The sequence below is a fragment of the Erpetoichthys calabaricus genome, chromosome 2 (assembly GCF_900747795.2).
Source record: "Erpetoichthys calabaricus chromosome 2, fErpCal1.3, whole genome shotgun sequence".
NCBI classification, from domain to species: Eukaryota; Metazoa; Chordata; class Cladistia; order Polypteriformes; family Polypteridae; genus Erpetoichthys; species Erpetoichthys calabaricus.
Window position 1 is genome coordinate 141661192 of NC_041395.2, and position 16793 is coordinate 141677984.

A 16793-nucleotide genomic window follows, 5' to 3' on the forward strand; every position below is an offset into this window, starting at 1 on the left:
TTCATTGCCAAGGGTATACCATTGTCTGTCCCCGTCTGTCCACATGGGATGACTTCTCCACCCATCTGTTTCCCAAACACTTCCCTTCTCTACCCATTTCTGTTTCCTCCAAGTGTATGACACTTTTTCTCACTGTCAGTTGAAAGCATGTCCAAACTCACTCTCCCAAACCTAAAATACATTTTCTTCTTCTTTTTTATGGTGTTGATAGTCCAGCTTATCATTATATATGAGGCAATTAGTGGTTTTTAAAAGCCCACTCATTCACCTGCTAGAATCACTTCCTGGGTCAGACACAACGTTCGGCAAATGGCTTTTTGCTTTTTGGACAATGCAAAATGTGTGTGCAACACAAACCACAAAACGAACACAGTTGAGTATACCTACCAGCAAGCGAACAAAGAAGTATATTAACCTTCAAAAGAAAAATAAATTCTGTACCATGAGAACAAACAATACTGTAAGTACTGCCAGTCTTCTTCAATGGTGGAGTGGAGATATCATTTCATCAGTCACTCTTCAATACCTTATATACAAGACTGACACTGACTGGAGTTGATGTTTCCCACTCTTTTACTATCATCTGGCCATAGTGCAATAATAATATTAATCAGCATACTAAATATTGTTATAATCCATTTCATTTAATAAGCTTGAATGTGTTATATTTTACGGTATTTTTAACCTGACCTGAATTCTTACGTGTGTACATTATGTAATCTGTAAAGTTTGTCATTTTGTATTTTACCTAGAAATTTGTTATAGTGCTCTGAGCTTGCACTCAGTGGAGAACGCTGCAAAAAAAGTAAGATGAATTGAATTTAATACAAGACACAGACTGTGATAACAATAAGGATTTCACGTACCATGTGACGTGAATGGTTAAATTCAGCAGTGGCCAGTAACAACATTGAGATTGCACAAGCAACCATCATTTGCCACTCGTTGGCTGTTGACACATCCATGATCCCATGCTAGCAGACATACTTTTGGATGCTCTGTGTACAGTCTGGAGGATGATCAAAAACAACATTGCAGGTGGGACTGTGCTGGCAGATAGAGCAGTTCACAGGTAATGGAGTTCTTTCAGCTGAGGAAGATACATTTTTGAGGTAATGTAGTTATACTCACTGATCATGGTGGTGGGGAGCGTTGAATTGTTGCTTGTTGATTAGTACATGCAACTAAAAGTTTCACAGTACTCTTTACTGTATACTTAATAATAACAACCTTACAAATCTATAAACATGCCAGAGATACTATCACATCCCACAAGCAAGTTTCTCTCCATATTTTCAAATAGTTCTATTCTATTCCATCGTCCATCTCCCTAACTCACTTATCCAGGGCAGAGTCACAGGGCAGCTGGAGCCCAGCACAGCAATCATATGGCACAAGGGAGAAACAATCCCAGGGCAGATCACCAGTCGAGGGCAGGCTAAACACACACACACATACATACACAATAGGGACAATTTAGCAATGCCAAATCACTGGGCCCTGTATCTCTTTGGACTGTGGGAGGAACTGGAGCACCTGAAGGAAACCCAGCTGGAATCCATCCTACTCTGCAAAGTGTCGGAAAGAAGTGAACCAAGAGACTGGTAGAGGCGAAACCAAAGTTTATTTTCATTTCCTTTCCTGAAACAAAAAAAAGAACACGGCTTCATATACACAGCTTCTTGCCAGTGTCCCTACAGCATCCACCATGTGTCTGGCCTCTTTTTTTTTTTTCATAACATAACATACATATTATATGGAATTATTTACAATACATTATACACACATCACCAAAAAAAATATTTAAAAAATACAAAGCCTTGCATAATAAAAATATTTTAACTTTATAATCTTATATAATCTTAACAAAAAATAAAATAGCATACCTTTCCAGAAACAAAAAAAAGAACAGAGCATCATACATACAGTACAGCTTTTTGCCAAAGCTTATTAAACAATAAATCAAATTCATCTCTCTATTATCCATCCATTCATTATCCAACCCGCTGTTATAAAAAAAAAAATCTTGGAAGGACACTTTCACGTTCTGCGAGACGAGTCTTCGTGCCAAGAGATGTAACCATGCCCAGGGCCAGAAGCCCCGCGAGACAAGAGCATATGCAAAGAGATTTGGAAAAGTCCTGCCCACATAGCCACTGTAAAAAGGCACTATATATGCGCCCGACCCGACACAGACTCACACTGGAGGCACGTATAAAATAAATAAACTTTTATTTTTCTTCAGCTGGAGGGTATGTCTTCCCCGTGTCCCCCAGCCACAACACAATCTCTAAAGCACCAACACACCACACCACACACTTTCTTCTCCTGCACCACCACTCCTCCCAAGCAAATTCGTCCTCTTCCACCCGACTCTGGCCGCTGAGTAGTGGTTGCTGGCTCCTTTTATTGGGCACCTGGAAGTGCTCCAGGTGCTTGATTGCCAACATCCGGCTGCATTTCCGGGTGTGGCGAAACTAGTGCCCAAAAGGGGCCAGCAGCTCCTGCTGCAGCACCCCCTGGCGGCGCCTGCGGAACCCAACAGGGCTGTACAACACTCCAACCCCCATGAAGCCCTGTGGGAGTCCAAGGCATCACTGCAACCCAGGAAGGCTGCCACCTAGCATCCAGTGGGAGATACTGGGTCTCCCATCCTTGCTCTCCATGAAGATATGCTGCAGGGGTGTCCCGGCCAGGCACACAGTTCAATCATTTCTCATTTGTGTGAATGCTATTGTCAGACACATTTCTTGTAGAGAGAAAGAAACGATATTCACTCACGGGCAGTTATACGTTTTCTTGTCACGATGTAATTCCAAACACGGAATCAAAATTCAATGCAATATTGAGGAAAAGGTAAAAGCCAAAGAGATCGAATATATGGACATAGGTGATATGACAGAAGTGCACCGTGTGAGATGCAGATCACTCAGCACGGCAGCAGCAGTAAGCCAGCAGCTGATCGAGCAAAGAGGAGGTAAAAAAAAACTGTATGTGTTTCTCATTGTATCACCGTTTAATAGAGGGTGTCGGAGGAACAACCGCGATTCTCCTTTGGGTGCGTTCAACCTCCATCTTTACAACACGAGCAGCAGAGACGCAAAGTGGCTGGCACGTAGTGCAGGCCGGGGGGTTTTGGGGTAGACGATCGAAGCGAGCAGGGGGTGAAGCCCCCTAGTTAATAATTAACATTGATTACTATTTATTACTTACAAACATAAACTGTTACTACAAAATTAATAAAATTAATTTTCAAATTAAAATTAAAACTTGAAATATACACATGGCCATATTGTACAACACTCTGCATTACATTCAAATGCAGTGGCACCATGCTAAAAGAATAAACATTAACTTTTTTTAATAAAACTTCAATCATAACTCATACAAAAATTTCATGAAAGAACTCAAAGAAACACATGCCTTGCTATACATTTGAGCCTTTCCACATAATATACATGTCAAATTAAATAAGGCTTGGAGAGATCTGAAAATATGACTGACCCCTTCAGCATCCCCCATGCGTCTGGCAGGTTAACAGAGAAGCCTGGATCACGTGATCTGTGGGATGTAACATTAATTATACCCTGCAGACGCACTACAAAATACAATTGGTATGCTACTAACCATATACAGGAACAATTGATTCTGGGGAAGTTCCTAACTGAAAGCAGAAAAATTGCAAAAGACAGAATACACTTTGCTACACAGATACAGGGAGAATATGCAAATTCCATGGAGGAAGCCCCCAGGATCAGGGCCATCTTAAAAGCATTATAGGCACCCGGGCAAAATAGTGTGCTGGGGCCGCTGTTTTGATAGCAATACAGAAACATACATAGGCATCAGAAACCTTGTGGGCCCCTATGCTCCTGGACCCCCAGCCAGTGCCCGTTGTACCCAGGATATGAATCCCGATCTCCATACTGCAAGGCAGCAGTGCTATCAGTGCGCCACCGGCTTCCATCATAATAACAGTGTGACGTAGTGATTAAGGCTTTGGACTTCAGATCCTGCTGCTGACTCTGTGACCGTGCGCAAGTCAATTCAAAACAAATGGAACCAATTGTACCTCAGATGTTGTCAATTGCCTTGGACAAAGGCAATAATAATAATAATGGACAGAAAAAAGCTACAGTTTGTCCATGCATGTAGAGTTTTGTGTACAAAGGCCATTCCTGGTATACCATATGCTCCATATTCATCATCCGTATGTAAGGTGAGCAGAATTTTTTGGGCCAAACCGGGGACATGGGGGAGGGGGGGCTAGAATCTACAGATCACAAGTAGGGACTCTAAACACTACAGAGTACAAAGCGAAAGCTTATCACGTGATTTCTCTTCAAAGTTGCAGGATGAGGTAAAGTAAAGTGACCATCTGCCCCCGTTTTCCGGGGACAGTCCCCTTTTTTGGACAACTGTCCCCACTCAGAAACATGTCCCCGTTTTGTCCCTGGTTTAAGATGTCGCCCCCGGTTTCAGCTGGTTAACTTTTTTGAATGTATCTCATCACCACGATAATTTGAACTCGGCGCGCGTGCGCGGTGTTTTGACGGAGGTTATGCTTTACCGCATCCTGCAACTTTGGCGAGAAATCACGTGATAAGCTTTCGCTTTGTACTCTGTAGTGTTTAGCCCTCCCCCCCCCCCCATGTCCCCGGATTGGCCCAAAAAATTCTGGTCACCTTAGGTAAAGCATAACCTCCATCAAAACACCGCGCACACACGCTGAGTTCAAATTATCATGGTGATGAGATACATTCAAAAAAGTGAACCAGCTGAAACCGGGGACGAAATCTTAAACCGGGGACATGTTTCTGAGTGGGGACAGTTGTCCGAAAAAGGGGACTGTCCCCGGAAAATGGGGACGGATGGTCACCTTACCGTATGTGATTTACTTGTAAATTTTGACCTTTTAGGTTAATTAGTGGATCTACATTGACTCACTATATGTGAATGGGCCCTACAATGAAATGGCAGTGAGCACTGTCCCCGGAAAATGGGGACGGATGGTCACCTTATCGTATGTGATTTACTTGTAAATTTTGACCTTTTAGGTTAATTAGTGGATCTACATTGACACACTATATGTGAATGGGCCCTACAATGAAATGGCAGGGAGCAGGTTTCTGGCTTACTCTGGATGCAGTCAGGATCAATGTTCCCACATATAAAAATAAAAATGAGAAGGTGGAGTCTAGATGACATTCTAATCATCCATAAAAACACAGAATTGCAATTTAAGCTCAAGTCCTTCAGACCTCCAGACTCTGTGTCCCTACACAAATATAACCAAAAATGTTCCCATCTGTCCATTTTTGTAACCCAGCTAATGTCATACACGGTTTGTGTCAGTTATTATCTTATGATTCATACATCTTAAGATTTTACTCACCTGACACAGAAAAAGGGCTGTTCTGTATTTTGACAGAACGTCTCTGCCCTTTTCGTATTTGCAGTAACCTAACACAGGATGATGCATCTTCTGCTGACGATCCCCTCCTCCACCTTTCTCCCGTGGCTATTAAAAAAAAAAAAACAAAAAAAAAAAAAAAAACGGAGTGCTCCTCTCTTCGAAGATGGTGGGTAGTTGGAAAGTAGCAGTGTAATATACAAAGCAATGATGATGTCAGCTTGTTATTGACTTTCCAAGTCTGAATGACTGAGCAAAGGATAGGGGGTGGGGTGGAATCAATCTATTGCAGGCTGTGCCCAGCCAGGCAAAAATGAGCCGAGCTGTCTGTAGTTGGGGGAAGGGGAGAGCTGCTCAGGAAAAAACTGAACTCGGTGTGTGTTTTTTTTTTTCTTATTCGCCACACCAGACAATCGTTTATTTAAAAAAAAAAAAAGTCTATGACATTTAGCACATCAGTGACTTTTGTTTCTCCATTTTATAGTTACAGCATGCTGAGTTACTAAATGAAAAGAGCGAACCACTGGATTTTTTTTTCTTTTTCAAAATGACTCAAGCTCCAGTATGTGTGTGTGTGTGTGTGTGTGTGTGAGAGAGAGAGAGAGACAAGAAACAGAACAAATGTGCACTTGATTGCAGATTATGTAACACAATCCTGTTGGATGGCTTCCTCTTGGGCCGTGAAAACACAATCCCAGGGTATATTGTAGAAAGTAGTAAAGTGCTGAGGCCACCCTAATCACCCCTTGCCATTTCTTATGTATATATCAGATTCACCGGCTGATATGAAACTTGGAATTTCCCCAGGAAGCCATTTCACAATGCATTGTTTAGCCACAATAAAAAAGAAAAAAGATCAGATAGTGAGGCTTAGAGTAAGGTATTAATTTTAAAAATGTTACACACATACATATAAAAAAATGATTCTTTGTAGATTCCAGCTAAATAACTGTATGGGCTTCAGATATAATTGGACGTGGGACAGAAGTAGCCCGCTGATCTTGTTTTATGGTTCATTTAGTGACTAATTCACAAACCTTCCATTCATTCTCATTGCACCACTCAGGCTGCCTTCACTTCTCATAGCTGCTGTCTCTGCACCCACCGTCTCAAAGCCTCCAATATCCCAAGTCGTAGCTCTACCCCTGCTCACTTAACTGGTGGACCCCCGTCCCGAGAAATACCTTTTCAGATGACATGGTTGAAAACAAGCATTGCAGGACTGAGATCGTTAGTACATGTTATCGTCAGCGCACAAAGAAACTTTACCCATTCATGCAGACATCTTCTAATCCACTTATCCAGTTCAGGGTCACAGGAAGCACAGCCTACCCCATCAGTGCTGGACATGAGGTAAGATTAGTCGGGACAGGGTGCCGGTCCTTTGCTGAGCACTTTCACATACACGCTCACCCACACTCTCTCATTCACACTGAGTCACCGTGCACTTGTTTGAAATGTGGTAGGAAATCCAGAGCATCCAGATGACAAAAAAATATTTAATTGGCATTCCTCGACTTCAGATGGGACACTTCAGGAAGTATCATAAATGGATGCCAAAAATGCCATTAAACCTTCAAAGATAATCTGCATAGATGTGATACAGCCTACAAGAAAAACAAGGTGATAATATCAGGTGGACAAGCCTTAGTATTGTGACGCGTGTGTGCTTGGGAGGCAGCTTATGGGCACTGCTGATGGTAATTACCCATCAAACCAGAGGTTGGCACCCTGTGTACTGATGCCTTCACTCTTCCTCCCTCCTCAGAACAGAATTAACATCCATTCAACCGCTGGCGTCACTTTCGTTGTCTGCCCTCCTGGACCCACCACTTCCCGTATGACCAGAAGGGCGGCCATTTTTTAATTAGTTCTGCATTAAACTCCCATCTTTGTAAAAGTATTTTCATTATACGGGATCACAAACATTTTTCGTGTCTGCTTCTTGTCTTATATACAGTACTAGCTATCTCTTGCGGCTCCGCCCGCGTAGTAGTGAAACAGGACAAATTTTAAAAATCAATAAACAAACAAGTAACGCTAGCTAAGCGAAGGCCAGAGGTACACCGATTCGAATGGACATGGTTCGTGAGTGAGGAGGGCCCTGCCCGGCTCTCCACTCCTGACGTCACCCTTCCACCTCCACTCGGCCCGCAGGCTCTGTCTCTTCAGATTAGCACAAATATATGGCTCCTGCAAGCGAACTATGATACTTAGCGCAATGAGAGAAGTTGCAAAATCAATGTTCAAGCAAAGTATAGAAAAAAAACCCAATCTAAATCCGTTAAGTAGTTCTCTTGTGGCATACAGACAAACAGACAGACAGACAGATGTTGGATTTTATATATATAGAGATAAGAAAACGGGTTTGATAATTACAGCCGTGACATGTCAAAATTTCAGAGATTCATGAAAGTACAAGCAACACAAGTATGGGCAATTGTGTTCAAGTCTAAACTCAGTCTGGCAATCCCTATCATTTGTGTTCATGTCAGTAGTGTGAAGGCCTCAGCCAAGTCTAGCAGATTATTTGTAAAAATTCTTCAACTGCTCTGTTACGTACAGGAATCACTGAACTTACAAATAAGTGTAACTGTGACGAGTCACACTATACAGCGTTGGTGTTATTTTGTGTGAGTATAACTATATATAGCCTTTTCATTTTGTTTAAATAGTTACGAGGGGCGCTTACCTTTTGAAAGTGGAGCCAATGAGAGCTCTGGTGAAGGGAATGCGAGGGTAGTGTGGGGGCTGGGTGGTAAAGTGCCACACAGCTCATCCAAACCTGGATGAGAGGAGGCATCCTGGTGAGAAATACTAAGCTGTGAGAAATAGAAGAGAAGTTAGCAAAACCATTTCCAGTGTGAATTAAAGGGCCCAAGAGAGAAAAGAGACGTTACTTACCAGAGAGTGATGGAAGTTGGAGTGGCTGTGGCTGCACATGCACACACTGTAATCCAGAAGGGTTCCTGCATGTAGAACAAACTACTTGAAGGAACCCTAGGTAATTAGAAGGGGCTGAATGAAGGGCCCGATGGAGAAATGATATATAAAATGAGGAGATGGTTGTTAGAGTTCGCCTTTATAGACTGACGTGAGTGCATCATTAGCAGAGTGAGCACCACAGTACTTCTAAGAGACAGGAATAAGGATAGGAGGAGATGAATGTTACTTATTGATTATCCCTCAGATAATTCACAGAGATAATCTGACAATTGTCCTTAATCCCAAGACTCTGACGATCATCCATGATGCTCCAAGGGGGATCTCCGCTCTGATGATTAACAACGATTTTGAAAGGGTTTTCAAAGGTGGACCATAACCTCCCCCCCACTCCTGCGTAGACAGTTGTCTAGGCATTCAAGAAGGAATGGGTCTCAAAGATACTAAAAAAGGAAAGATTGTGTTGCGACAAAAAATGTTTCTGAAATCCTGCCTTGGAGCATTGAGAAGTGGGGAAAATTAAGAGAGCGTGGACTTTAAATTAGCTTGAGTTAGTCCTTTGTTCCCTTGAACAGCCTGGAAAAGAGAGAATGGAAAAGGACTGGGATTATTTTTATGTTTTTTTTTGTTTTATTGTCTTGATTTAGAAAGTCCTTGCCTCATTTCCAGTAGCCTGAAGAAGTTGTGTTTTTGTCTGTTTTGGATTTTTTTTTTCAGATGGCACACGATTTGAATTGTGTCGAATAGTTACACTAATGCAGTTTGCATTACAAACCCTTGTATCCTAATTTCAGAAAAAAAACATTGCTGTCTACTCTTGGGGGGGCACCAAAAAGTCTCGGAATTGTTACAAAAAAACTTTATTATAAACTTTTAGAAATTCCATTTTAGTCACCTTCAAAACACATTCTTGAGATTCAATACACCAGCTCTTTTCTCTTCCTGGAAAATTTGCCTATACCTGTACTGCTGGATTTCTTCAAAATAGTAAATCTTCTTCCCTTCTGTCATGATTTTAAATTTCGGAAACAAAAATAAGTCAGATGTAATGCAGGTGTGTTGCCATTGTGCAAAATCCTGTTTTGGGTACACCACATCTGCATTCCCATAGATGTCTCAGCAGTTTAATGAAACGTTATTGATTAACAGCATGTTCACTAAGAACAGATTGCATCAATGTTGAAAAACACAGTCATTGTTGTCACCTGAAAATCCGCCACGGTGGCTTGGAAAATAAAAGTCACCAAAATTATGTGCATGATTGTGATATTAATGCCAAACATACTCAATCAACTCAACAAGATGCCATCATCAGACTGATTAACCAGACTGTAGCAACATATTTGATAATTACACTCTGCAATTGAGTGATTCCTGTAACTTTTAGGTCCCACTTCGTTTAAATGGACCTATATTTACATTTGCTGTAAAATGTAAAGTTCCACCTAAAAGTCCCTTCACACCACGCAATTTTTCCTGTGACTTTTTAGTCTCATACTTTATCTGCATAACATTAATGAGTCGGGGGCAGTTGCAGCCCACTCCCATCACCTCCATTCACATATTTTGAAATCCCCAGTGTTTCAGTAGGACCAGTCTCCGATTCACCCTGACTATATCAAACAGGTTTGATTTTACCTTGAGTTATAGGCCCAGGTTTGTGTTTGTGTGAGAGCTAACAAATAATGAGCACTCATCCAGAAGTACAATGCATAGAGCACAGCCACAACGAGTAAGGAACATGGGTTTTTGGACTGTGCAAATAGAAGAAAGGCTCATCTCACTGATGTCCCATGTCTGTCATATCACAACAGAACAGAAGAAAGATAAATCAAAGGGTCGAGATTGCATCTGAGCTTGCCATACCTGAAAAGCATTAGTACAGCACTGGTGCTGTCAGGCAGAACGATAATTGGCTGGCAGCATGTGGCAAGCTTATGATATTTTGGAAATTTGAAACTGTGCCAAAGAAATGATGGAATTGTATAATTTGCCATCCCCTGCAATTTCTAGTTGTGTAATGTAACATCCTCAAGACAATAAGATCAGCTACTACAGTCGTCAAATTTAAAATCCTCTCTGACTAGAAGTTGTGTAGTATGCTTACGGCTTAACAGGCTGAGTAAGCAGCAGCAAAGCAGCTTCAGCACTGGCTTGATTTCTCTAGAGTGCATGTGATTTCTGTTCAATCTGCTAGTAAGGCTGTTGCTGGCTGAAATGTCTCAAATATTTCAGAAAAATGACTGGATTCTAGAATGTTGTTATTTCTAGGCAGTCCAACAATTGCACAATGTGATTCACTCTGTGGAATGCAGCAATTCAGATTTATAAAGACCCACTCGAGGCAAACTAACGATGGTAATTTCCAGATGATTCTGTCTCATTTTACTTTCAAGTAACCTGCATTGTTTATACATAAAATATGCATTGGCCCTTTAAGTCCAAATTTAGGGTTATTAGCTTTACCCTCTCCATTCAAACAAAATATTTAGTAAGACCAGTCTCTTCCAGCCATGGAAGCAGCTCTTTGTCTCTCATGCTCTCTTTCTGACTATTTTGTGATGGCCCTGTGACAAAGTAATTATGCTCCAGAGTAGTGTAAATGTAAACTTTGGTCCTCCTCAGGTAGGAAAATCTTACCGTAACTCTGGCCTCAGTAGCTGGTGTTACAAATGTGTCAGAAATAACTTCATGACATGCAAATTAAAAGCTTTGTTCAGATAAAAAAGTACCACTTTTCCTGCACATTTAGCTGCTTTCTGTTCCTCAGGCAATACTGACTGGTGTGCATGAAGATTCATAGCAGCATCTCCAAAATGTATTAAAAACTTATGAGGTCCTTACCCTTTACTGATTATAGGGAACAATGGGAAGTAGATCTTTCAGTTAAAACTTTAGAATACGAAAGGAATTCAGCCATCCATAAAATCTATTCTATCTCAACATGCATCAAGCAGGCCATAATTCAGCTAAAAACTTTTCATCAGTCACATATATCTCGTTCATAACTGTCAAATGTACCCAGGGCAAGGCTCAACCTCAGAATGTCTTGAGGACTTGGCAAGAACTCATTAATAACAGACTTTTAACTCCATTGGCTGTTTCACAATGCACAAGGATTTGTTGTAGATGAGTCTCCTTATTTATACTGCTGTCTTACTGGGTGGGGATTGAATATAAAGTTCTTTCTGGATCATTTATGAAGCATGTCTTACATTCATTTTTTTTGACAGAGCTGTATTTTGTTATAATCTTTTCTGTTTAAATAGAATTAAATGAAAAAACCTTATGAGACCTTTTTAGAATTGGGTGAATTGCAGCCTTGATGTCTAACTGTAAAAGGCTAAGATTAAAGAAATCCACCAGTATGGCTGTACTTATTAAAATGAAAATCCATGGTGTGGTTTCTTTTGGTCTGCTTGGCCCGTCTTATATAGTTCCTCAGCTGCCAAGATTTTCCAGCTATGGCTGAGAAATAAAAAGAAAGGACTAATTTTTGTTTTTCCAATGCTCAATTCCCGGCGGAAACCTCCTTCTAGTTTTTGGCAAAAATAATTACCCAGAAACACTATTCCTTTAATTCCTCAGGACTTGATGCTGAACTGGAATCTCAGAGGAAGTTTGACTTTTTACTCAGTCATGTCTAAGGAAAAAAACAGCCGTTTACTACCTGGATGAGAGGGAGGAACCCCTTTGGCTCTTTAAAGAAAGAGAAGAAAAATTAAGCAGAGTTAATATCTTTTAAAATATTTTTTTATTATCCATATAAAAGGACAGTTTTTATTTTAGAGCAAGAGAGCTACTAAAACATGATGTAAAATGTACTAAGAATAGTAAGCAGAAAATAAAATATATAAAAAGGGAAACTGCAAATGCTTTCAGTTCATATTTTTCTGACATTTTCCCCTATGAAAATGTCAAAAACCTTTTATTCTCTTCAGAAAATCTAATAAAATACTACATAATTTGTAGATTACAGAAATAGAAGTACAGTTAGGATTAAAAGTGCTAGAAACGAATGAAAGGCTTGTCAGGGAGCTGTGAGGTCAGTCACTATAATGGGGTGAAGGAGGAGGTTGTGCAGAATTATAAATACATGGGGTCCGTCTGAACAGTAGATTGAATGTGATGGACAACACACACCCGTTGTACAAAATGGGACAGAGAAGCTCGAGTGCAGCCAGTTGGGCTTCATGTTCTGTGCTATGGTCTGAGGAGTAACACCAGCCCCAAGGATGCCAAGCACATAAATGAACTGAGCTGGAAGATCTGCTACATTACAAAACTGACCCGGGACTAGATGATAGCAATAGTGGAAAGGAGGATGCAAAATCAGAGGCCATCATGAATAAAGCTGCCCATTCTTTCCATGACGTGTTCTTTTGAAGCACCTTTAGTTACCAACATATTTCACTATGGTTTGCTTACAAAAATGCTCCTTTTTGCTCATGGCTATTAGCTTATATAATGCCTGCATCAGCCTTGCCAGTTATGACATACACACTGGTAGAGAAGCAATATTTTTATGGACACTAAACATTACATGTACACTGGATTTATTGTGTCTGTGCCTTGTATTTTATGTAATAGCTGGCACTTTGCTTTGTACTCTATGACTATCTATCTATATTATATAGTGCCTTTCAGATCTATCTATCTATCTATCTATCTATCTATCTATCTATCTATCTATCTATCTATCTATCTATCTATCTATTGTGAAGCCCGGGTGCATACAGCCGCCCTAACCCCCACACAGACAGACAGGACACAGATTAAACACACAACATTCAGTTTATTTACACAGTGCACAAATCACCATCACAGTCCCTTCACCACCACCTTTAATCCTCTAGACAAGCTTTGTTATCCTCCTGACTCTGACCTTCAACTTCTGCCGACTAGCTCCTTTTTATAGGACACCCAGAAGGACTCCAGGTGCCCAGCAAGCTACTTCCGGCAGCACTTCCAGGTGTGGTGGAGGTGCTGCCAAATAGGGGCCTGTAAATGTCCATGCAACCATTGCCGGTGGCCACGGGCCCCAACAGGGTTGAGCTTCTATGCTCACAACCTGTGGCTCCACTGGAAACCAAGGGTGCTGCCCTCTGTCGGTTCAGGGGAGAAACGGTTTTGAAAATATTCTCTCCCCCAGTCCTTCCATAATCAAGGAGTCCTGGCCAGGTAAGGGCCACACTATCTATCTATTTTTCAATCATATAGTACATTTCTTATCTTTCTCACCAGTAGCCATACCACATGCACTTCAGAACAGGTCATCCATCTGAAGCTAAGCATGTTCGGGCCTTGCCAGTACTTGGAAAAGCTTGAGTTTTTGCTGAAGGAGGTGTTGGCGAGGCCAGTAGGGGGCACTTACCCTGTGGTCTGATTTTGTATCCCAATGTCCTAGTGCAGTGACTTGGACACTGTTCTTTAAAAATCTCACCGCCTTTAGAATGAGGAGTAAAATCGAGGTCCTGACTCTCTGTGGTCATTAAAGATCCCTGGGCATCCTTCATAAAGAGTAAGATGTATCCGAATGTCCAGGCTAAATTGCCCACCATGGTCTAGTCATTCTGGCCCCCTAATCAATCCCTGTCTCTAATGTGCTAATTCTCTCACCACTTCACCATTTAATAGCTCTTGTGTGGTGAGCGTACTGGCACAAAAATGGCTGCCGTTGATCATCCAGGTGGATGGTGTTTGAAGTGACTCTCCTTTGTCTGTGTAAAATGATTTCAGCATCAGCATCTATCTATCTATCTATCTATCTATCTATCTATCTATCTATCTATCTATCTATCTATCTATCTATCTATCTATCTATCTATCTATCTATCTATCTATCTATCTATTACACAAATCAAGACCAGATTAAATGTACATTAGGATTTTCATGAAAGATGGTGATAATATATAGCATTAAACCTTTAAAAGATATTTTTAATAAAGATAGGAAGTTAGCAAACACATTGTCACATTATTTAGAAAAAGACATTGGGTCAGTTGTAATAAACCTAAGCCAAAAATGCCTAAGTGGCTGATGGGAAAATTAATGGAAGAAAGTATTGCAAACAGCCCTGACTAGTACATACTGCATGTGGGAGTATTAGCAAAAAGTCAACATGGGTTTAGACTGAGCTAATCTTCTTTCATTACGTAATATGCTGAATTTTTATGAAGAAGCAACAGAAGTATTTGACCACACTGGTGCAAATATTTATAATTTCCAAAAAGCTTTTAATAAGGTGACACATGTGAGGATCATGATAAAACTAGAAGAGGAGAAGAATTCAAAGGCATAGTGTTTCAGAGATCTTTAAAACAATTTTGGTAATATATTTAAATTTATGATTTTTTTTTATTTCTGTTTTTATCTTTTTTGTCGGGTTCTCTAGTGATACCACTTGCCACTGTTGAGTTTTTCTTCCCATGAGCCGTCACCTTATGCCACCACCACCGCCATCTTATTAAAGGACGGCTATTGGAATTCCACCTGTCTAAACTTTCCCTTTGCAAAGTCTGCTCACTTATCAAAAAAATTCATAATTGTTAAAATAAGTTTTTTTATTTTCTGTATAAAGAACTTGAGGATACATCTTGGCTTTTATTACTCTTTCAGTTAAAAAACGTTTAATTTTTAAAAACCCTTTATCAACTGAAAATAGAGGCTTTTATTATGGATAAGTGTTTTTGGTCACAACAAACATTAACAGTGTGCTAGTGAGCACAAACTGACTTGAACACAAAAAGCAATGGTTCCATTATTGACGGGCGTCCTAACAGACTAAACTAGCAAATGTAGTTGTACAGATTTTTGGTTGGGATGTTAAATAAGGAAGCTAAATATCATCTTGCTCAAAGCGGAAGAATTCAAGATTCATAGTCAAAATTAAATTTTACATCATGTGTTGCTTGGTAAAAAATCTGGAAAATAAACTGTGTTTCACTTCCAGGAAAATTTGTGCAATTCATGGAAGAAGTCCAAAGACATGCAGGTTAGGTGCATTGGCGATCCTAAATTGTCCCTAGTGTGTGCTTGGTGTGTGTGCCCTGCGGTGGGTTGGCACCCTGCCTGGGGATTTGTTCCTGTCTTGCGCCCTGTGCTGGTTGGGATTGGCTTCAGCAGACCCCTGCGACCCTGTAGTTAGGATATAGCGGGTTGGAAAGGCATCAGTTCCTGTCTGGAAGCGTTTTCATACAATTCCACATACCTCTCCTGGTCATTTAGTACTTAAATAATAATCTTTAACCTGGAATAAAAATAACTCATCGCAAGTGGGGAAACTAAGATAAGGCAGTTGCTGAAGTTAGAGGGTTGGCAGCAGTGACTTTTCATACACTGCAACATTGTATAAATTAGTAGTAAAATTATTAGTTTGCGGTGACTTGTGTCATTGTGCTGCATTACAAACAATTAAAAAAGAAAGCCAACTGGATTCTGTCAGACAGTAAACATCCTCATTTCAGCAGTTGCAATCAGATTTAGGTTCCAGAAGGTAAAGACCAACAGATTTTATATTATTTGTTCTTCTTTGTACTAATCTTAAGTAGGTGTGCTTATGATAACACTTGTTTTTCACTTGTTGTGTCTTTGCTTATTTTCTTTCATCTGTCTAACAACATCTTATGTTTTGTGCTTTCCTGACGCAAAACAAATTTCCCTCTGGGATAATAAAGTCTACCTATCCTATGCGTTTTTCTGCAGATAAAGTACAGCAATATGCACAAAGGTGTGTTTTTGTGTGGAAAATATGCAGCATATTGCATTTTGTAATAGATGTACTGCACTCCTCAGTGGTGATGTGGACTAGTGACATAAAAAGAATTTATTTTACTGGGGTCATATGGATTGCATACATTACACAGCTGTAGTAGAGTACACAGGTGAACGTTATAGAGTAGTAACCCTTGTTTTCCACACACAAAAAAGCTTTATAACCCTAAAAAACTCCTCAGTGAGTTTCACAATTGCAAAATCACCTGCAAAAAGAATGTTAGTGTGCAATGAGAGAGGATGTGACCTTTCCCTAAATACAGATACTGTATACTACTGACCAGAATGCAGAGCACAAATGGGAGCCAATTTCATTAAAATCCAGTCCAGACTGGAAAATATAATATGACCGCAACATAATTGATCATTCCTGGTAAAAGCTGACATTATTAGATTTTAGAGTTTTCGTACAGGATGTGGTCAAAATGAGCTAGGACAGAATCCTGCACCTTATTATGAACTATTAACACATCTAACCCTTCTAACCTTCCATTTTTTAACAACCATCCCCTAATTTTGATTTGAGTTTGCAGAGGACTGTAGCTTATCGAGCCAGTGGGCTGATTGCAGGGTCTAAACCTGTACCAGTCTACTGCTATCTCTTCTCATGCCAGTGATCATATCTCCACCTTTTGTTTACCAGTTCTGCTTTGACTATGTCTG